Source organism: Vidua macroura, chromosome 7, assembly GCF_024509145.1.
Source record: "Vidua macroura isolate BioBank_ID:100142 chromosome 7, ASM2450914v1, whole genome shotgun sequence".
Classification (NCBI taxonomy): domain Eukaryota; kingdom Metazoa; phylum Chordata; class Aves; order Passeriformes; family Viduidae; genus Vidua; species Vidua macroura.
Window position 1 is genome coordinate 35,160,096 of NC_071577.1, and position 19,436 is coordinate 35,179,531.

Here is a 19,436-nt window from a genome sequence, read left to right on the forward strand (position 1 = left end):
CAGGAATTGCCATTTCTACTAAAAAGCAAGTCAAACATCATGAGAAAATGTAGCTTAGAGTATGACACAAAAAGACAACTGTACAGACACTGCTTTTTTTCTTTTAAAGAGAAGCCAATACACAAGTTTAAAGCAATCACCGGCTTTGTGAAACAAAGTTTGATGGGGAGGACCAACTGCACTGATGCCAAGGATTTCACAATTCCAGGGAGGCATTCCACGGCACACTGTAAATGAACTCCCACTCACCCATAGCAGAGGAGACAACAAAACACTCATTTACAACACTACACAGCATCTGCAGGTAAAACCAGTCTCTGTGAGGGCTCTGAACCAGGAACAGATGAGTTACAGAAGCTCTTGTGAAAGAACAAGAGTGTTTCTGTTGAAGCCACCTAGTGCGGGTGAGGCCCGAGGCAATGGCAGTAACATAAGAAAAAGTGGCAACTCGAACCAGTCCTTCAGAAATTGTCATCATCAGTGGTTAGTGCCTATTTCAGAGGAAATAGATTGAGAAGCTGATAACTAATATTCACAAACTAATCGTGACAAATCATGACTACAGCAATTGCTGCTGTCTGAGTAAAGTTACAGATCTACTAATTTGCCACTTACACAACAATACATTCCTTTGTTAGAGCCTGGGCTGGATGAGTCCTGTCAGGTTTAGTGGAAGACTGCATCACTACTCTAATGGGGAGATCCATTTGCTTTAGAGTAATCACAATTAACAGTTACGGTGTGCTGAGAACTGAATTCTCACTTATCCGTATTGGGAAACAATGAACCTTCTGCTGTTTCTAGAATCTAGAAGGCTAAAATACAGGTAAGCCCGGGATGTGTACCTGGAACAAAAGCTCAAGCTGGGCAAAATAATTAGAGCAAAGGGAAGTGTGTCATATTCATCAGCTTTACCCTAAAGATCCTCTTGTTTTCTCTTAAGGCCTATTCCAGTTCCTAACTTGAGAATTTCATTGACTTCACATGGGCTGTGTGTCAATTTTTTTCACTTTTACTGCATGACCCAGATTTTAGACACTATGCTCATTAATCTATTCCAAATACAAGTTAAGCATCTGACAAATTATTTCCTCATGTGTATTCTGTTCTAAAATCAGCCCCAAAACAGCTTAGCAATTTGCATTGTTAGTATGCTTGAAAATTCCTCACTTTTTGTCTTCGAGACACTTTTTGCTACTATTAGAATTGTCCCTTCAATAAATACACTTATTTAACCAGAAGAGAGGAGATCACTAATACAGAAAGTAGTTTTAATCCTACACATATCCACACAACTAAGGAAAAGGAAGTATCAGCCCAAATATATCAATTTTACTTTGAAGGACTTACTAAAAATCATAGACTAAAGCAGCTTATTTTCTTGGAGATGATTTTTTGGTACAGCAATATCTGACATCAACGTACGGCCAGTGAAACATTCTTAGTATGCAGTGAGGTGCCTGGAATACTGCAGTAATTACACATTTGGCAGGACATAAACTCCTCTGCATTTGTGAGCAGCCTGCTAGACAGAGTGCAGAGTGTAAGGGGCACAGATCAAAAAGCAGGCTCAAACACCACATGGAAAAACAAAGTTAGGAAGGAATGTATATGACTATAGCATCAATGGTCGACTGCTCTGATCCTTCTGCACGTGGCAGAATAAAATCTGCTGAAGCCAAATCCCTTCCCTAAACTCTCATCACTCTTGAAGCCATGAATTAACCAGTGTTAATGCAGATGTTGTCAGGCACTCAACCATTATTTCAAAAAGCACCATTTCTCTCAGAAGTACATTCCCCAGGTCTCCCAGCACACTCTGCACTGTCTGTTGTTAGACTGCACACTCCTTGGGCCACCAAGTGTCATTTTTGCTGCCTCTTACAGCACTAAGCACATTATTGAAGCTTAGCATCCATAACTATGAAAAGCAAAGCAAAATCCCACAAGTTAACTTTGATGTGGTTGCAGATCCCAGTCCTGGTCTGACATCAGGAAATTGGACTCAAAGGATTTGGGAAGGCTATTAGAAAACATGGTGGAGATATTTAGAGCTCACCTACTGAGGGAAAAATGGGAAACTTGACATGGTTTACTGCAGTTTATTTAACTTCATGAAACCTCTCCATGGGCACTTATAATCAGTGACTTTAACTTGCTTAGGGAGGGTCTCTCCACATAAAGAAGCTTTACACAAACCTGGGCTACAAATCTCTGAATCTTTGATGGCTCTACATTCACTTCTAGGTAATGATGATGGCTGAGTCCACTTTTACATATATATATATATATATATATATATATATATATATGAATATATAAAAATACATATATATACATAAGCCATGCCCACAGAGGGATTTAGCATGAGGAGAAATAAACAGCATGTCATCAATTCACACTCTGCTGAGCAGCACTCTGAAGTGTCAGATGGCAATGATAACAGTCAGATCTTCAGGGTATGTGGTGTCTTTGTCATCAAACTTTAATCCAGACATTCTCTGCCACCTCTGAGCCCTCAGTTATTTCAGATAGCTTTTCTTCCATGTAGCATGGGAACTGTGCAGGCTGGCACAGACTTTTTCATTTCTAGTTTCTATGGGGTGACAGCACTGTACCATCTAAGAGAATTAAAATGCCATCATGCTGAGTGCATGCATAATGCCATAGTGAGAAATTCTGTCTCATCTCCTACCATTGAATATTTATACAGAACAAGTGACTGGATTCCCCAATGAAGTTTGGGGTTCTGTTGTGTTTGTGATTTTTTGCACGTCCATAACAAGTCAATCACAGACGTAAAATATTTATCTCATTTGGAGAGGACAAAATCCCAGGGAACATCTCCCTTTCATGATCCAAAACCCACATGACAGCACATTTTAGCAACACTGGATACTTCTCTTATAAACAGATTTTAAGGGAAGCTAGGATTTTTGTTTCAAATTTAACTTTTCCTAGCATATCCAAGATATACTCCTTCTTGCCTGTATCCATTTTCAGTGCAGTGGGGAATGTTTTCACTACAGTAAGAGCTAGGACTTAAAGGACAACTAACCACACTCTGGAATATACTGATAGTTGTGTGTAACTAGTGATAAGAACTCTGGAATGGATCATTGGATCAGGACTTCATCCTGACCTTTCTGAATAGGACAGGATGGACTAAGTCCACCCAGATTTTTCACTGCTATTTTAAACCAGAAACCACAAAACCACACAGTATCAAATGAATTTTTAGTTACTTCATTCCCTTGGTGCAAAGAAACACCACCGATTTTTTCCTCAGGAGTTACATTCACAGTCCTCCTATTAAAAAACAGAGAAACCAAGCACTTGTACTAAGTTATATTACATAATCATTCTGTTGGAAGGAGAATGTTTGGATGTACTCTGCCAATTCAACCCAATTCTCAAGCAATACTACCCTTCCTTTCTATTAAGCATCTCAGCCTCCCAGTTTATAATAAATGGAATTGGAATCCTCTGTCTTTTACCACAGCATTTCCCACTGATTTAATCAGTCTATTCATATTTCTTGCTGACCTGATTTTTCTCCCCTTTCATTTCTAAATCCTCTATTGACTTGAATTAATCTTGCAGAGTACAACTGGGAACTCATTGAGTTTTGAATGCAAGCTCTGGTAGCTCATTGAAGGCCTTCTCACACATCTATTTTCAAAAAAAAAAAAAAAAAAGCTAAATTCCTAGTGAGAGAGGTAGCCAGGTACCATTAAAAAAAAACATAGCCCAACACACACAAGTAGAGAATCAAAGTGATGGTTAAAGCAAATCTGTTCCTGAGAAACAGTTTCAATTCAAGTCGAGACTCATTTGGGTGAAAGACCACAACTTTGCATAGGAAAAGTAATGACAGAATTGTTACTGAAATTAAGGCCCAGACAATTTTCATGTGTACCATACTTAGGTCCTGCAATAAACTCTCTTACTTCATGCTTTGCCACAGGCAAAATACAGACAATGCTCTGCAAATATCAAAATCTGTAACTAGCTACCTTTAAACAACATGAACCCATTTAACAGGATCTGATCACAGGTTGATTCTTTTGATTCCACCTTAAAACTGGAGAATATTTACACAATAGCTACCTACCTGTACAAACAAGGACACTTCTGTATGATATAAACTCATGCTGTGCACCTAATACAACCTCCCTAAATTAAAACTTATTAGTTAAGAGATTGTGAGCAGAGGGCAATTCAAGCTGCTGCAGTTTCACGAGAAACACACTTCATTTCCTCAGACTAATTGCCCCTTCTTAGCTGCACTAAACTGAGGAGACAAAGAGGCTGCAATTTCATGACACAGACTGAACCTTTGTAATATAATAAATAAGCACACCAGGAACATAAAGTGAAAAATTATTTTGTAGTAGTCAGATGCAAGCCCGTGCATACTAGGAAAGAACCATTCTTCTGCAGTGGAAAGTGTGGAAACAAATATCCACTGGTGCCTAGAAAAATATGAAATGGCTCGTCACCTTTTTTTCCCCTCAGTGTAACACTCACAGAGTGGAGTTAAACAGTTCTTCCAAGTACAGTGGTTGTACTTGACATTTCTACTACTATTTAAAGATAAGAAAATTCTCTCAAACTGGGGACAAGGAACAGCATGATACTACAGTACTGAACAACATAACACAGCTGTGGTAGAAACCCCTACCACAGTTTGCCTTTCATATAGTTCTTTGGTTTTGGGTAATTGCTCCTGAAGTGTGGCCTGTAGATCACTGTTAGCCAGCTAAGTCATGTCAGGGGATCTGTAGAGCTGCATACTCAGTATTTGCAGCAAAGAATTTGACAGAAGTGACTGTTCCCCTGAGAGATTTAGAGGCCTAATGTTGACCCATAGTCACATGCTCAACACTCAACACCTCCTTCCAGTTATAGGGGAACATTATCAGAAAGCAGCATTGTCCACATAAAGAACAAGGACTCAGGTTTCAGCTGGAAATAGAAAGGCTATAAATGGCCACAAGCTAAACTTTCAACCAGGGGAAGGTACTCTTACCCAATTACAAGAAAACTTCTTGTCCCTTCCTGTGATTAAACCATTTGCCTGCACTATTAATACTACCACAGCAGTATTATTTTATCTAGAGAGGCAAAAGCCAGCACATGCAAAAAAAGAGCAGCCCTTTGGCAAGGGAAACAGTGCAAGTTTAGAGGCACAGAAGGCATCACTTAATAGCAGAAGTGTAATTAACAGGTTTTTAGCCCACATGTTTTGCTAATTTTTTTCTCTTCTTTGTGTTGTATTCCTAGTTTGTTGTGGTTTTAGGGCTCTTTTTAATAGATTACTAAGAACTTTGTGAGTTTCTGTCACGAAAAAGACTATCTAACTATTGTGTTAAGACAGAAACAAATAGAAGCACTTTTTTCCTTAAGTGTTTAGACATAAGGGGTAAGGTACAGGAGAAAACCATTTCAGCTGGATTCATTATTGCATTAGCAAGTGTGCATGCAAAGATACTTATGAAGATGAATTTCATATTCCAGTAAAAGGTACAGAACCTTTTTGCTTATGTTGACAATTCTGCTCATTACTATATTATCACAATAGCTGTTAATAGCACTCTTATGAAAGTAACAATTACAGAAACTGGTACATTACATCTCATTTTTCTTCTTTATTCTAGTGCTTTGACCTTTGAAAGTTAGTGTAGATTCTTGGAGTGATTATATAGCTGTAAGTTTATGTCCAGTATCAACTGAAAGTATTTGAAAATTGAAGAGAAATAATTTTCACCTTTAATTGCAATAGCAGAACTATTGCCTTATTACTATTCTTACTCACTTTGAACGTGCCAAAGCTGCTGTGGGCAAATTGCCCCTTGATAACTCCTGCATATGGAGTTACTGAGATAATCATGCAGTACAGCATAGGCATTTAAAAATTAAGTAAAAACATTATTTGCAGATTCAGAGGAGCAATGGAAAAAATGAACTCTAACCCAGCCAAAACCAGAACAAGTAATAATGAGCACTTTTTGGTTTTAAGGCATTTGATGAATTAACCCAAACTTTTTTTTTTTTTTTAACAAGGCTACCTCATTGTTTTAAATGTCCTTGAGAGTTCCCTGCCATTAGCTATCTGAGAAAATGCAATGCTCTTTTCCATCAATATGTGCATGAAATCCATATCAGATTTTCCTTTGAGAAGCTTATGTCAATCAATGTGGTTTCTGTACACCACTGTTTTCCATACTGTAACAAATTAAAATTAAATATCTGGTGAAGAGAAAAAGACATGTGCACATTTTTCTGGCAAAGAACTTTTGCTGTGTATTATCACCATGTCTTCACCAAACTCAGCTCATGGAAGCAAGGGGAACGAGGAGCAGAGGAGAAGGAATACATGTTTTAAAAGGACTCAAAAAGGCCTCCTTGACACCTATGACATGGCTTCTACCTCACTGGCAAAAATGTCCCTTACAGTCCTGTCCAAGACCAAACAGCCATTCTCCACATCCAAGGAGTGCTCCCCTAGAGCTTGAGGAAGCCAACGCCTTCCCACAAACCTGAGCAAACCATAGATGCCACAACACATACCACAGTTGAGACAGCCACAATACACAGAGTATCACTGCACAATTTCAGAAGGCTTTAAGCATTCACCCATACAGAGTAACACCATACATCATCAGAAGGCTTCAAGGACCGCCCATACAGAGTAACCAAACATCACCTCAGAGGGCTGCAAGCATCTACTCCTCTTGTTCTTTAGCCCAATATTTTATACCCTCATGCTCATGCACTGCACCTGGGTGCCCTGTGTTCCCTTTGGTGGTTGCTCAGTGCCCCTGGGCACTCCATGGCTCACTGCTGCCAGTGCTGCTCACTGCTTCTCACAGCTGTACCCATTGGGGATGAGGCTAATCCTCCCAATTACAACAAAGGGTGCACCTACAGAAATGTCCTCTGGAAATGCTCCCCTCCAGCAGCATCTCTGCATGGCCACAGCCTCCCTAAGTGTTGCAGCAATGCAAACACTGCTGACTGTCCAACATGACAGGTCCATGCTGCCTGGTCTGCTTTGCCCTTGAGACAAACACCACAGTCAGGACATTAGTCACTCTGTTGATCAGAGGAAAAGCCTGGCTGAATCAACGCAGTGTTAGGATCTAATCCTGCCAGAAGAGTGACGAGAAATTTCTGGTCAAGCAGATTTGCCACATTGCATGTCTGTGATTAGTTTCAATTTAGGCTGATGTAGTCTAAATAGAAGTGACAGCTAGAAAAATCTGGAAACTGAACCTAGAAGTACAGGGATGAACCACTGCTTGAACAGTGATCTTCCCACTGTATAAAGCAATTAATTTAATATTTTCATTGAATCACAGCAATTACAGTTAACTGAAGGGGAGGATTCCTGTTTTCTGAAGATCCAAGATATAAATGATATCCTTCATCCTCCTATCTATTTATTAAAGAACTCTTGGCTGTATAGAAGAGATACCATTCTTCCAATTTCTGGTTTTGTTTGAAATGTTTAACCTATTTGGTCCAGACTTCATGTCATGCTCAGTGAAAACAGCTTGAAATGAGTTAGAGATAATAAATTTATGCTAAGCCTTCAGGTGTTAATTCTTATTAATCAATTTGGCCTGGAATGAAAAAGATATGAAAAAAGCCTCTCCTAAGCTTAAGACCATGAAGATCTCAGGTCTCGGCTTTTCAATCATGATCACAATTTAATGCAGACTATATACACAGTACCAGGTAAAAATCAGACAGTTTAGTCCACCTAAAAGGAGTACAGAAATACATACTCCAGGATGCAGTTTCAGTATTACATTTGAGGTACTACAGCTGAACTATAACTTATTTGCAATTCCAAATCACTAAAATCACTTAGGGACAATTTGGTACAACATTCAGAGCTTGTACAAGAGTCCTGATCACTGCAAAGATGGTACAAGAAAGGAACACTTGCTGTGGTAATGATTATGTCTGGAGGCCATGCCTTTTGGAACTGTACAGCTCCCATTCAGAATATTTTGCTTGCACTTGTGTTTCAAAGTGAAAATGGAGCTGCTGGAACACTGAAGTCTGAAAAGAACCTTGGCTATTTTTCAGTTTTAGATCCCCATAAGCATTCAGATATAATTCACTTTCATATGTTAAATTGGAAAGGGGAAGATTTGAAGTTTCAAAGGCCTATTTATCTTCCTCTTAATCTGCCCTGCTTGTTCCCCGTGCAGTGAAACTCTTCCTGTTATCTGCTCCTGTCTATTATCACATTCTCCAACTCCTCTCCACTGTTTCTGACCTTCACCTGCACGTGCAGCTTCTCTCATCCCAAGCTCCTCTGGGGGATGCCAGCTCTGCTCTGAAACATGTGGCTATTTTTTTGTAAATTTTTTTTTTCCTTAAAATCCACATCCACTGTGACATGTGGAAACAATGAGGTGACTAATGACAGGTCTGCCAAAGGGAATCTGGGAAAGGTGTGATAGCAGAAAGAGCAACGATAACATTTATTCTTCAATGATGAATTTTTTTAGGGCATTTCTGCACTGTAAAATACTACAGGACACAGGATGTCTGAGCTGCTACTGGATGGAGCAGCCCTGAAGGACAGAGCTGATCAGCCTGAGCCCAGTGCTGTGCCAGGAGGGCTAGAGAAGGAAGTTAGTGTGAATTCATCAGAGCGTAGAATTAATTAGCAATTGAGAAAACACAATTCCATTAAAGTTAGCAAAACTCACATGTTGCCTTATTTGTATAGAGTTTTTTTTCTTAAGGTCTTAGGTTTAGGCAAACAAATACTTCTTTTAGTAAAAACCCACTAATTTTGAACTTCTGTTGGAAAACAGGGAAAGGAATTCCTTGACATTTCTTGAAAAAACTACAATACAGCAATTATTATCTTTTTATTGTCTTTTGACAATACAGAAATTTGAATAACTACAAATTTAATTTTGAGAGGTCTCCCATCAGTGGAACAGAAAACCTCCCGAGCTGAGCTGCTCCGTTTGCTCACAGCTATTCCAGTGAGCTCTGAAATGCCATTCCCCAGCTCGGGAGGCAGAGCAGAGCCCTCACCGTGCATCTCAAGGCACCAGCTCACTCCATGGGAAGTGATCAGGCACAGAACAAAGCAGCTTTAGGGATAATGGTCGGGGTGTGACCGACTGCCAGCCCAGTCCCAGGGTCACTCCCACAGGCTCCTGTGTGTGGTCAGCTCTGCAGCATCACAGCTATTTTTGAAAATGTAGAACTCCTACACTAATGGGATTACTTGTAATGCTGTGTAGTGAAACCAAAACATGAATTTTGATTAAGTTCGTGTCCTGAATTTTTTTAGCTAGCCAGTGCCATAAACTGTACTTTTATGACATCTTCATCCTTGACATTTTGACTTCTATTTTTTCCAGGTGGGTTGCTTAATGACCAATTTCCAGCATGCTCCCAGTGACTCAGGCATCATTTCTGCACTAGTCTGATCACCCTGTCACAAGTTCTCGCTCACACAGATCTCTACACCCACCTTCCATCTCAGACTGGGGGCCATATCTTATTGGCTGAACAGCAGGAAAGCATTAGCAGTAATTACAGAAATGTTTTTCCTCTGCTCTAATTACAGTGACATCAGCATTCTATTAACCTTTAAATTACTGGTATTTTTCCAGAGAGAGCTGTAATGAAAAGCAGTTAAGAAAAAGAGTTTCAGAGCAGAGTGAAAAAAAGAAGAGGTGCTTTATGCTGGTGCCAGTGTAAAACCCTCCTGACAGTGCTCTGGTACAGATGGACACCACTGCCTCTCACATGCCAGAGCCTCAGCTTGTGTATTTTGGAACAGCTTCACTGGCAGCCTGGTCTCTATAGAGAAGTTTTCATTTCCTAGTCCTTAGATATCTTGGGAAAAGCCACCTGGAGCTCAAGGTGCTATTGCAGGTACCTTGCAGCTGAAAACAGAGAGAACTTATCGTCTTGCATGTGCTCCTGGACAGACAGAAAAAAGAATTTTCTGGATTTACCTAAATAGCAATAGACATTAAGTGCTGAAGAACATGAAAAAGAAATAATTTTCTTTCTTTTGTTATAGTCCAGTTTCATCTGTTATAAAGTTGATTTTATTCCCTTGAAGAGATTCTTTAATTTCTTTTGCAACTGGTCTCAGAATGGGAATATCTTTTCAAGAGAAGCTAAGGAAAGATGAGGCTGGCAGAAAACCAATTTTTTTTTTTTGGAGCAAGTCAAATGAAGTAACAGATATCTTTGTGTATTCTGAAAATTATGTTTAACATTTTAGGGATGCTTAGTTAGAGGAAATGATTTTTTTTTTTTTTTTTGTCCCTTTAGGCTTTCCAAACACTTCATTCCTTTAAAGGAAGTGTGTGGAAATACTTCCCATGAGAATATGAATATTCAGGAAAAATAGGAAACTATTTATTCTGATAGATATTTTTCACTCAGTTGTCTCTGGCACAGGTGCCTGTTCCCCAAATACAATTCAGTATCCAGATACACAAAGGCAAGCACCTCTACAGTGACACAACACAAATTTGTGCTCATAGCATACACAGAAGCTTGGCACAGGAAGAACAGAGAACCAGTAATGGAGTAAAATAACCTTACTATCTCATGCACAGCTAGAAGGAGCCCAATGCAGATGATTCTTCATGGAAACAAAATTGTTCTCTTCTTTCAATGACAAGAATTACTTTTGTAGATGCAGTTCTTGCTTCAGTGTAGATCTCTGCTGTGTGTCCTTTGTAAATGTGCCTAGAGTTCTCACTTTTATGTTAAAGCTTCTCTGGTTATCACATTGATTTGTGGCTAATATATTTATGCAGGTATATTGTGAACTTCACACAATCCAGTCCTGAAGAATGAGACCTGGATAAAAGACTTCTGACTCGGATAATTTTTTTTTTTATTAGAAGGCAATCCTTATTTCCTTTTTTCACTGTCTTTCCAAAGAACCATTCTAGTGCATGTAAATATTTAAAAATAATTGGACCAGGTGAAATGAGTGCTATGACAAAAGATCTCGACTGAGACTCAAATCCTTGACCTGAGCCAGGCAGAGAAGGGACTTGAACCAGCTTTCTTCTCTTGCTGTGTGACGGAGCCATCATGCCATGGATAATGCCAGATTGATTCTCTCCCTGTGCTTGAAATTTCAGGGAATCCTTCAATGGCCAAGAATCACTGAAACTGCCCTTCTCAAAAGAGGAGTTTCAACCTTTCCACAAAACAGTTCTGTCAACTGAACAAAATATCATGACCAGTGGACTTGTACCATTTCCTAAAACATCCAAGAGGCTTCAGGACCATGGTATTCATTTTCAGAACTTTATACTCTTAGAAACCTTAATCTTACTTCATTTCCTTGAGGGTGAGAACAGTCAGCATGAATTTACCACAGGTCAGATGAAGATTAGAGCAAGCCAAAGGCAGAGAGGAGCGTGTAACCGCAGTACAACCCTAATGGCTTTAGGAACGTGGTGTTTTCTGAGCCTTGGCAGGGGTGACTGACTCCAGTACAGGAGCTCTTAAATCAGCACACACATTTATTGGAAATGCATCTGCAAAGAATTTCCTCCTAATGAAGTAAGTAAAAAGAACTGAAATTGCTTAGTATATACCTTTAGAAAATCGTACTCATCTTAAGGTTAAATCTTAATATATTGGTACTGCTACAATTAATAGCCTGTTTGAATTTCCCTTGCAGTTTCTATTACAGGAGGCTCATAATTCTTACATAAAAATCTTACTCTGGGCTGAAACTTGTTATTATTTAGTGTCTGAACTTGTTTCATGCAGACTTTCTGCACAACCCAGCTCACCTCTCACCCCCTAAGAGTAACAGATGTGGGGTTCCCCAACATACTCTGCTGGTAAGGGGTCAGCCAGCTCAGGTGTAAAATTTGAAAGAGTGTATTTTTAAAAGAAACAGCTCGGTCTGTCCAAGAGCAGATGGGGTAAGAACTCAGGAAGTGGTTCTTCTATCTAAATCTTTAAACACAATCAGAGAATGACCCTGCTCAGGGACAGGTCAAAGAAATGAGCCAGAGAGAGAATTATGTCTGGAGAGACTTTTACCACAGCAAAAGAAGTGATAACATTGGGATTCCTTCCAGAGTGGTCATTACCGTTTGCTCTGGCTCAGGTTGTGACTGCAAACATCAAAACAAGATCTGTGCAGGATCAAATCACTCTGCCATGTAAATCTGTTCCACACCAGCCACAGAAGCAAACTGCACTCCTGTTGAATTATCCAGAACAATGACGATGTTTAGAAAGGTTTTCTGCCATGACATGAAAACAGAGCATCTTAACTGGCAAATTAAATTTATGTGAGATGATGGTTTGCAGGTGGAACACAAGGTTTTTCTGATTGGGCAGCTGGAGTTCAAATCCTAATTTACTACACCCTCAAATCCACTACACATTTCCTTTTCCTTGAGGCATTACAGGCTTTCTAAACTCTCACTTTTACAACAATTTCTTTGAATGTTTTTGATAATTTCCTGAAATTTAAAAGTCCATTCCTTGAACTGTCTTCTAATTTTTGAGAATTCTAGAGAGTCAGAATTAAGATCTGCTTTTTTGAAAAAAAAGTTCTCCAAAACACTGCCAGAGTATCATCTTTTACTATTTTGCACTAAAATTGCATGATATTGATAAAGGTGACTTAATACATCACTTATCATACTATCTCCAAACCCACAAGGATAATGACTTTAAAAAGCAAATTATGGAAAAATAAGGAATAGTAGGGAATGGTCTCCATCCAGTAAAATGGATCTGGCAGTAAAGATCTCCAGTTTCTATTCCCAGCCTTACCACTCACAGTATCACCATGAAAGTCACTTTTCTTGTCTGTTCCTCGTCTTCCCCATTTGTAAAACATGAATATCGTAACTGACTTTACAGAAAGCCTTCATGATTCACTTAATCAAAATGCTTAAATGAAAAGTATATATGAACTTTCATTGAGGAAAAGAAAATAAAAGCTGCAGTTGACGTAGTTCCCAACAAGAAGAATCACAAGCAAATGAACAGTAAATGATAACTTTTTCAGAATTTTACCAAACTGTAAAGGTTATGATCCATGACATCATGCTAAAACAGAGTTCATATGAAAATACAGCTCTACAGATGATCATCGATGAGCACTGAACAGGCAGCCACCAAGGAAGTTGTGTTTATAGGAATCACTTGATCACAAAACACAGTGCTCTTTTTCAATTTTATGTGCATCATGTCAGAGCATGATGAGATTCCACCAATTCTTGTGCACTGATGCAGATTTCTCATAAAAAGGAAAATCTTCCAGGCTAAATCCACATATTTTAAGTCAGAGACTGAGTTTTTCATTAGCCTGAAAATTAAATGGTTTTTAGGGTCTTAAAAAATGTCTTTTCTTGCATGAGAGACAATAACTTCTCATTTGTACTGTGTTGTTTTTTCAGTGAGATCACTGAGCATGGATTCCAGCTTCCTACAGTATGGATAATGATCTTCAGTCTGGAGTTCCCATTAAAACACTTCCTCACTTTGCTCTAGATTGACATTTAAATTTTGAGGAAAGAACTATCATTAAAAATATACAAAAAAATCAACACTACAACACTTGATTTGAATTGTTACAGTTGTTTTGGTAGTTTGTATCTGGATAAGAGTTGGAAGGTGTATTTCTGATATTCAAAGGGAGAGAAAAAACCCAAATGAACTAGAAAGGTTTATAAATTCTCAGATGAAATTATATATTTTTAATTCTCAGGCATCTCTACAGCTCAGAAGCTTTCCTCTACTGTGACAGATTGGAAAACTCCAGTACAATTTGACAGTACAAGCTGTCCCTGAAAGAAGATTCTGGGGGAAGCTTTTCAAGTGCAGGAACATGTGCTGTGTTCTTTGCTTTTAGCTTATATCCAAGCCACTGAACTGAGAACATTTTATGTTCTGTCAGTTTTAATGTTTGCTAGGCTTCTTCTATAAGTGTGTCACTTGTGAGATTCTGCTAGAACAAAGGCTGGGGTTCGTAAAAATGTGAGGTGTGAACATAACACAGGAATTCACAGAGACCTTTGTATTCACAAAATTCCCAAACAAAGGATGTGCAAACTCTCTGGTTCTCCTGGACAGATTTGTCAACTCAGGCTTTGTCCTGTCTCTCATGTGGAGAGTGGAACCAGTTCCTTATTCCAGAGCAGTGAGTTCTGCCTGCTACTCAATACCAAGGCACACTTTTTCATTATTGTGGCATAAGTTCCTTGATTCCCTTGGCCAAATACTTTTTTATTTTCCAAAATACTGAAGAGAACCCAAATTATTTGTGATTTTGAATTACATTTTGTCTGGGTAAGTGTGAAAAATGGCAGGTAATGAGAGAATTCAACACATTTTAGAAGAAATATTCTGTGTCTAGGCTATACAATTATTTCCTTTTGGGTTTTCATTAGGAAACATTTTAGAAGTCACTTTAATGTAAAAGAAAAAAGTAGAAAAAATTTAACTAAATTAGATTTTAGAAAAAAAAGTGAAACATTTCTGTGGTAGATCAAGTTAATGGCTCATCTGAGATTGTTTTGGGAGGCAGTTTTCTTGGAAGGTAGGGTATTTCTGTGCCAGTTGTTTAAAAATTCAGGCAACAATGCATCAACTTGAGATGAATTTTTTGATAGCCAGTCCACTGGTCCTGCAGTGCTGAAGTTCTCTCTCATGGTCACGTACCAGTTGCTTATCAGTATTGCTGGAGTAAGATTGCAGCTCTGCTGCTCAGCCAGAACCCAGCTTGTTACTGGGCTTACAGCACAGTGCCAAAATAACATCCAGGATTTTATCTTCTGCATAAGAAGTGTCTGTTTGAGAATCTTGTCACACAACTTGTGTTTCTTGGTAGCCTCTGTGGGTGCTTGCATGTGCTTCAGTTTCCATTTTCTTTAGGGAACAAACACTGGGATATTTCCTCTGCCCATAAAACACTCAGTAATATTTTGGGTTAAGTGTTTTAGTTCCTGCTTTTTGTGCATTTTCTCTGCCTTAAGAAGCAATGTCTGCTCTCTCAGACAGTGCCTGCCTGCTCTGGTTCCCTGTTCCCTTACCCGTAACTTTTGTAATTGTTGTGCATTAATGACTGTTAAGATTGATCCTTTTCACTCTAAAGCCTCTTTCTGTCCCAGGTCACAGTTCTCACCAGACACTAAACACTTATTCCAGTATTTCAGGCATTATTCCTAGTAACAGTGTCAATCATTTTATGTCCTTGCTTCACAATGGGAAAGTACAGAAATAAAAGAATAAGAAAAATGAAAAATTTTACAATTGTAACAATTGTATCTTCATTTTTTTTCTTCATCACCATCTTCTGTAGGTGTTGCAGTGTCGTCTCGTTAATTGCATTTCCTGCCATGTTGTGGAGGCCATAAATCAAATTTCATCTTGGGAATGCTGAACAGTAACAGCTCCAGCTTTACAATGAAATTGTTCTTTATCTGCTGCTTACAGAAATCCCAGAACTGTGGCAAACGCCTGAGCCATGCATTTAGATTTGTACTGTCTGGTCTCCACTCTTCTGTCTTTCAACCTGTACTCCTCATCTAAGTGCCATCCAATTTATTACTTGCATGAAAGACTCCTTACAGCACAGGAATTGAAAAGGCTTCAAAGGCTGCAGATTTTCAGACAGAATTGCTGCTCAACTTCAGCTTTATCTTCATGGATAGCACTAACACCATGGTAATTTTTCTTTCAGGTGAGGCACCACGGTCAGCAATAGTTACAAACAGGGCCTGCACTTGTAAAGTTGTTTGAGACTCAAAAGAGGTAATTAAGGCTTTTTTAACTAGCATGCCATACTCTATAAATGCAACTTTGTTATGAATAAAATGTTGTAAGGCCAAGTTTTTCTTTCTCAGCATTGTCTCTAAATGCTCCCAGGACCCATTCTGGCAGTTCTGTACTATGAAGCCCTGGGCTCAAGTCCTCAGAGGTTTCCCTTATCTGTACAAATGAGTTTGCACTAATTCCCTCTCTTGCATTGTTCTGAAAGCCCTTCTGTGTATATGCACTCTATTATCCAGTGAGCAGAGAGAAGAACAAGCAATATTGACCATTCAATAACTAATTCTCTGATAAAGAGACCAGCTGAATGGAAAACAGCTTTCCATTTATTTCAAAGAAAAATATTGATAGACTTATCTTTTTAAATAAAACAGAAACGCAATACCACCATCCATGTTTCTCATAAGTATATATGTTTGCCACTGATGAGAAACTCTCATGAACCAATTTTTTAAGCTACTCTTGTGATTGTTCATTTAGGTAGAAAAGAGTCAAATTCCCAAGCTTTGGTAGAAGCATTTGAGACAAGGTGCACACAGTTAAGAGATAAGAGCTATCTACCTCCTTACACATAAGCAGCCAAGGAGCTAGAAGCAAATGGAGGTGATATTACCTGAGATCAACAGTTGGAAATTTTCCTCTCTGTTTTGGGTTCTGAGTTAGCCTGTAACTCCAAGAAATTAGCATTTGTGAGAAGTTTTCCTTGCATAAAATTTTTGAAATGAGAACTAAAAAATCAGTCTCAGTAATGGTTGATGAACCTTTGTCAACAAAGACTGATCAAAGCACTAAAATGAAATCATTCTCCATCCAGATATTATGGAATTCAGACTCCTTCCTAAAGTACTGGATGAAAAATTAGAACTGATTTCTAGAACAACTGAATACCAAAGCTCCAAATCAAAAGTATTTCAAAGGCACTTTGATTAACAGCAGTCATGTGTTGTACGAATTGATCTCTGTTTCTTTCTTGCCAAGTATTGTTTCTTGTCTCCAGAATAAATTGTCCATATTCAAGAGTGATCTTAAAATTGCCATCAGGGAGACATGACTCAGAGAAGATCCGCAAGGTATGCCATTATATCACAGCTTCCTGTGAATCTCTTCATTTTGAGAAGATAATGCTGTCATCTTCTCTGATCTTAAAACTTGCAGGCCCAAACAGGTGGTTCAGACGACAAATCTGATCCTTGTGTTCTTAGAAGACATTTTTTAGAGCTGCAGCCATGACTGTCAATGGCTTTGAGATAACACACTTCAAGTTTTGTTGGCACTTAAAGAGAGTTCAAGATAGTTATCCAGGATGACCATATTTAACTTATTCCTTTTTAATTATCTAGCTGATGTGCTTGTGTAAATACTTTGAAATACTAAAATTCAAAGGACATTCCAGTTTTTGATTACTGAACAGTTTTTGATTATTGAACAACTGAAATGCAAGATATCTATTTGGATTTGTACCTATCTGGTCTTTTTCACTAAGACTCACTAGGGAGCTATTATTTATTTTTCTGAATTTAAACACAATATCTTGCAGTTGTTCCATGGTGAATTCCTGCTTTTTTGGACATGACCATTACTGAATCACCTTCTGTACCACTATAAATAATTCTGTTGAATTTAATAGAGATACTCAGGCATAAAATAACCACATTAAATATCTGATTCTAAATATCAAGTATTTAATTTTAAGGTATAAAACAAGAAGGAGTTGAAAGCAATTAGGCACCTGAATTTTGGGTTACAAAAAGTTGTTATTTCAATACATGCTTGGGATAACTATGGCAAATTCTTTTTTAATGAAGAGATACAGAATGAACACACATATAAATATGAAAATATCACATCTTTCCAAATCAATGGTGTCAACAGACTTTTTTTTTTTTTAATATTGAGCTACTTTCACCTTTTGACATAAGTGGAATGTTGACCTAAGCATAATGTGCACAAGAGTTTGCTGCACAATATTCATCACTAATTAGCTTTTGTTATGTAAATTTGGTAAAGCATAGTTGAAAGTTGAAAGCTGAAATCTCAAATGAAGTTTGCATCCAATTACAACTTTGCAAAATTATTCTAACCCTGTTTTACCACTACATAATCTGACTCAGAAGACCTCTGCCTTAATCTACCTCTTCCTGACCAGCAGTTTTAAGCTGCTGAAGGGACTCCAGCAGATCTGCATCAGTGAGTGGTACTCTTGTCACACCACATTATTCATCTGAGATTTTGCTCTAGGGAGCATGCTGGTCTCCCAAATCCCAGAGCAAGGGGAAGCTATTCATCTTATGAATCAGAATATGTCTAGAGACACTTAAATGCTTGCCAGAAAGGAGAAATGAAGTGGATGAAAACATCAACGGCTCAAAATCTATGCTAAGGAGAACTACAGCACTTACAGCACACATTGATAGGTAAAAAGGTATTAAGTCTAAGTAGATGCCAAAAGAAACAAAAAATAAGTAAGAAACACCTGCATTGTCTTAGAATGAAAAGGTTGGCTTCATCAAAATTTCAAATATCTGGCATAATTCTGTTAGAAAATACCACGGGGCTGTTCTGTGCTCCCAGCTTGGTATTTAGCATTTGCATTGGAATCCTTCCAATAATCCTGAATGTTGTTTGGTGCTTTTTTCTAGTATTCAGAATATGCCATTTGTCCTTACATCTATTCACAAGGAATGGGGAAATCTGTATGCAAATCTCCAATATTTCTTAGAGATGAAATTCAGTGAGCCCATATCTCTTCAGTAAAATTCAGGAATCATTCTGCTTAGGAGATTTTCCTACAAAAACTCAAACTTATTGCACAGGTTATGTTATTTTGACTACTGAAGATATTGTTCTCTCTCTCTCTCTATATATATCTGTAACAAGATATTGTTATACATATATATATAATATTGCTTATTATTTAGTGTACATGGTTCAACACACTTTAAAATTAACTTGGAGGACAGTCACATTCTTATATTTTAAGTACTTAAATTTTATTAAAACCACATGACCAGATTAATTATAGATAGTAGTGGTGAATAAAGGTGTGTAAATTACATCTTTTGTGGGGATGGTGAAATAGAAAAATTAGAAAAACAGCCAGTAAAATACTTTCATTGCCCATAAAAAATTGTGAAAAACAATTTATGGTCATACAAAAATGCTGTTTGATACACAGTAAAAGCATGATTCATTAGGGATTAATTAACTTCCTGAATTAACAAAGGCCAAGTCACGTGTAAAACATGAAGGCATAAGCTTTAATTTAATATTTTTCCCCCAATCCATTTTTTCCCCAGTGTACGATTTCCTACCCAAAAAATTGCACAATAGGGAAAAAAATGAATAAGAAAATACCGGATGTTTTGGTGGAATATGCAGAACTGAACAAAATAGGCAATTTCATGTGTAACTCATAAATCCATGGGTAAATTATTGTGCAACAATCAGTAAATATCCAATTGTCTGTTATGCATATTTGGCAGGAATAAAAATAGGAATTTACTGGAATGGCAATGCTGCTTTATTTTAGTCCTTTTTAAAAGTTATGTATTTTATACATATGTATTTTATATTTAGTGCCCCATGCTAAAAAAGTTTGGTTTCTAATGTAATGC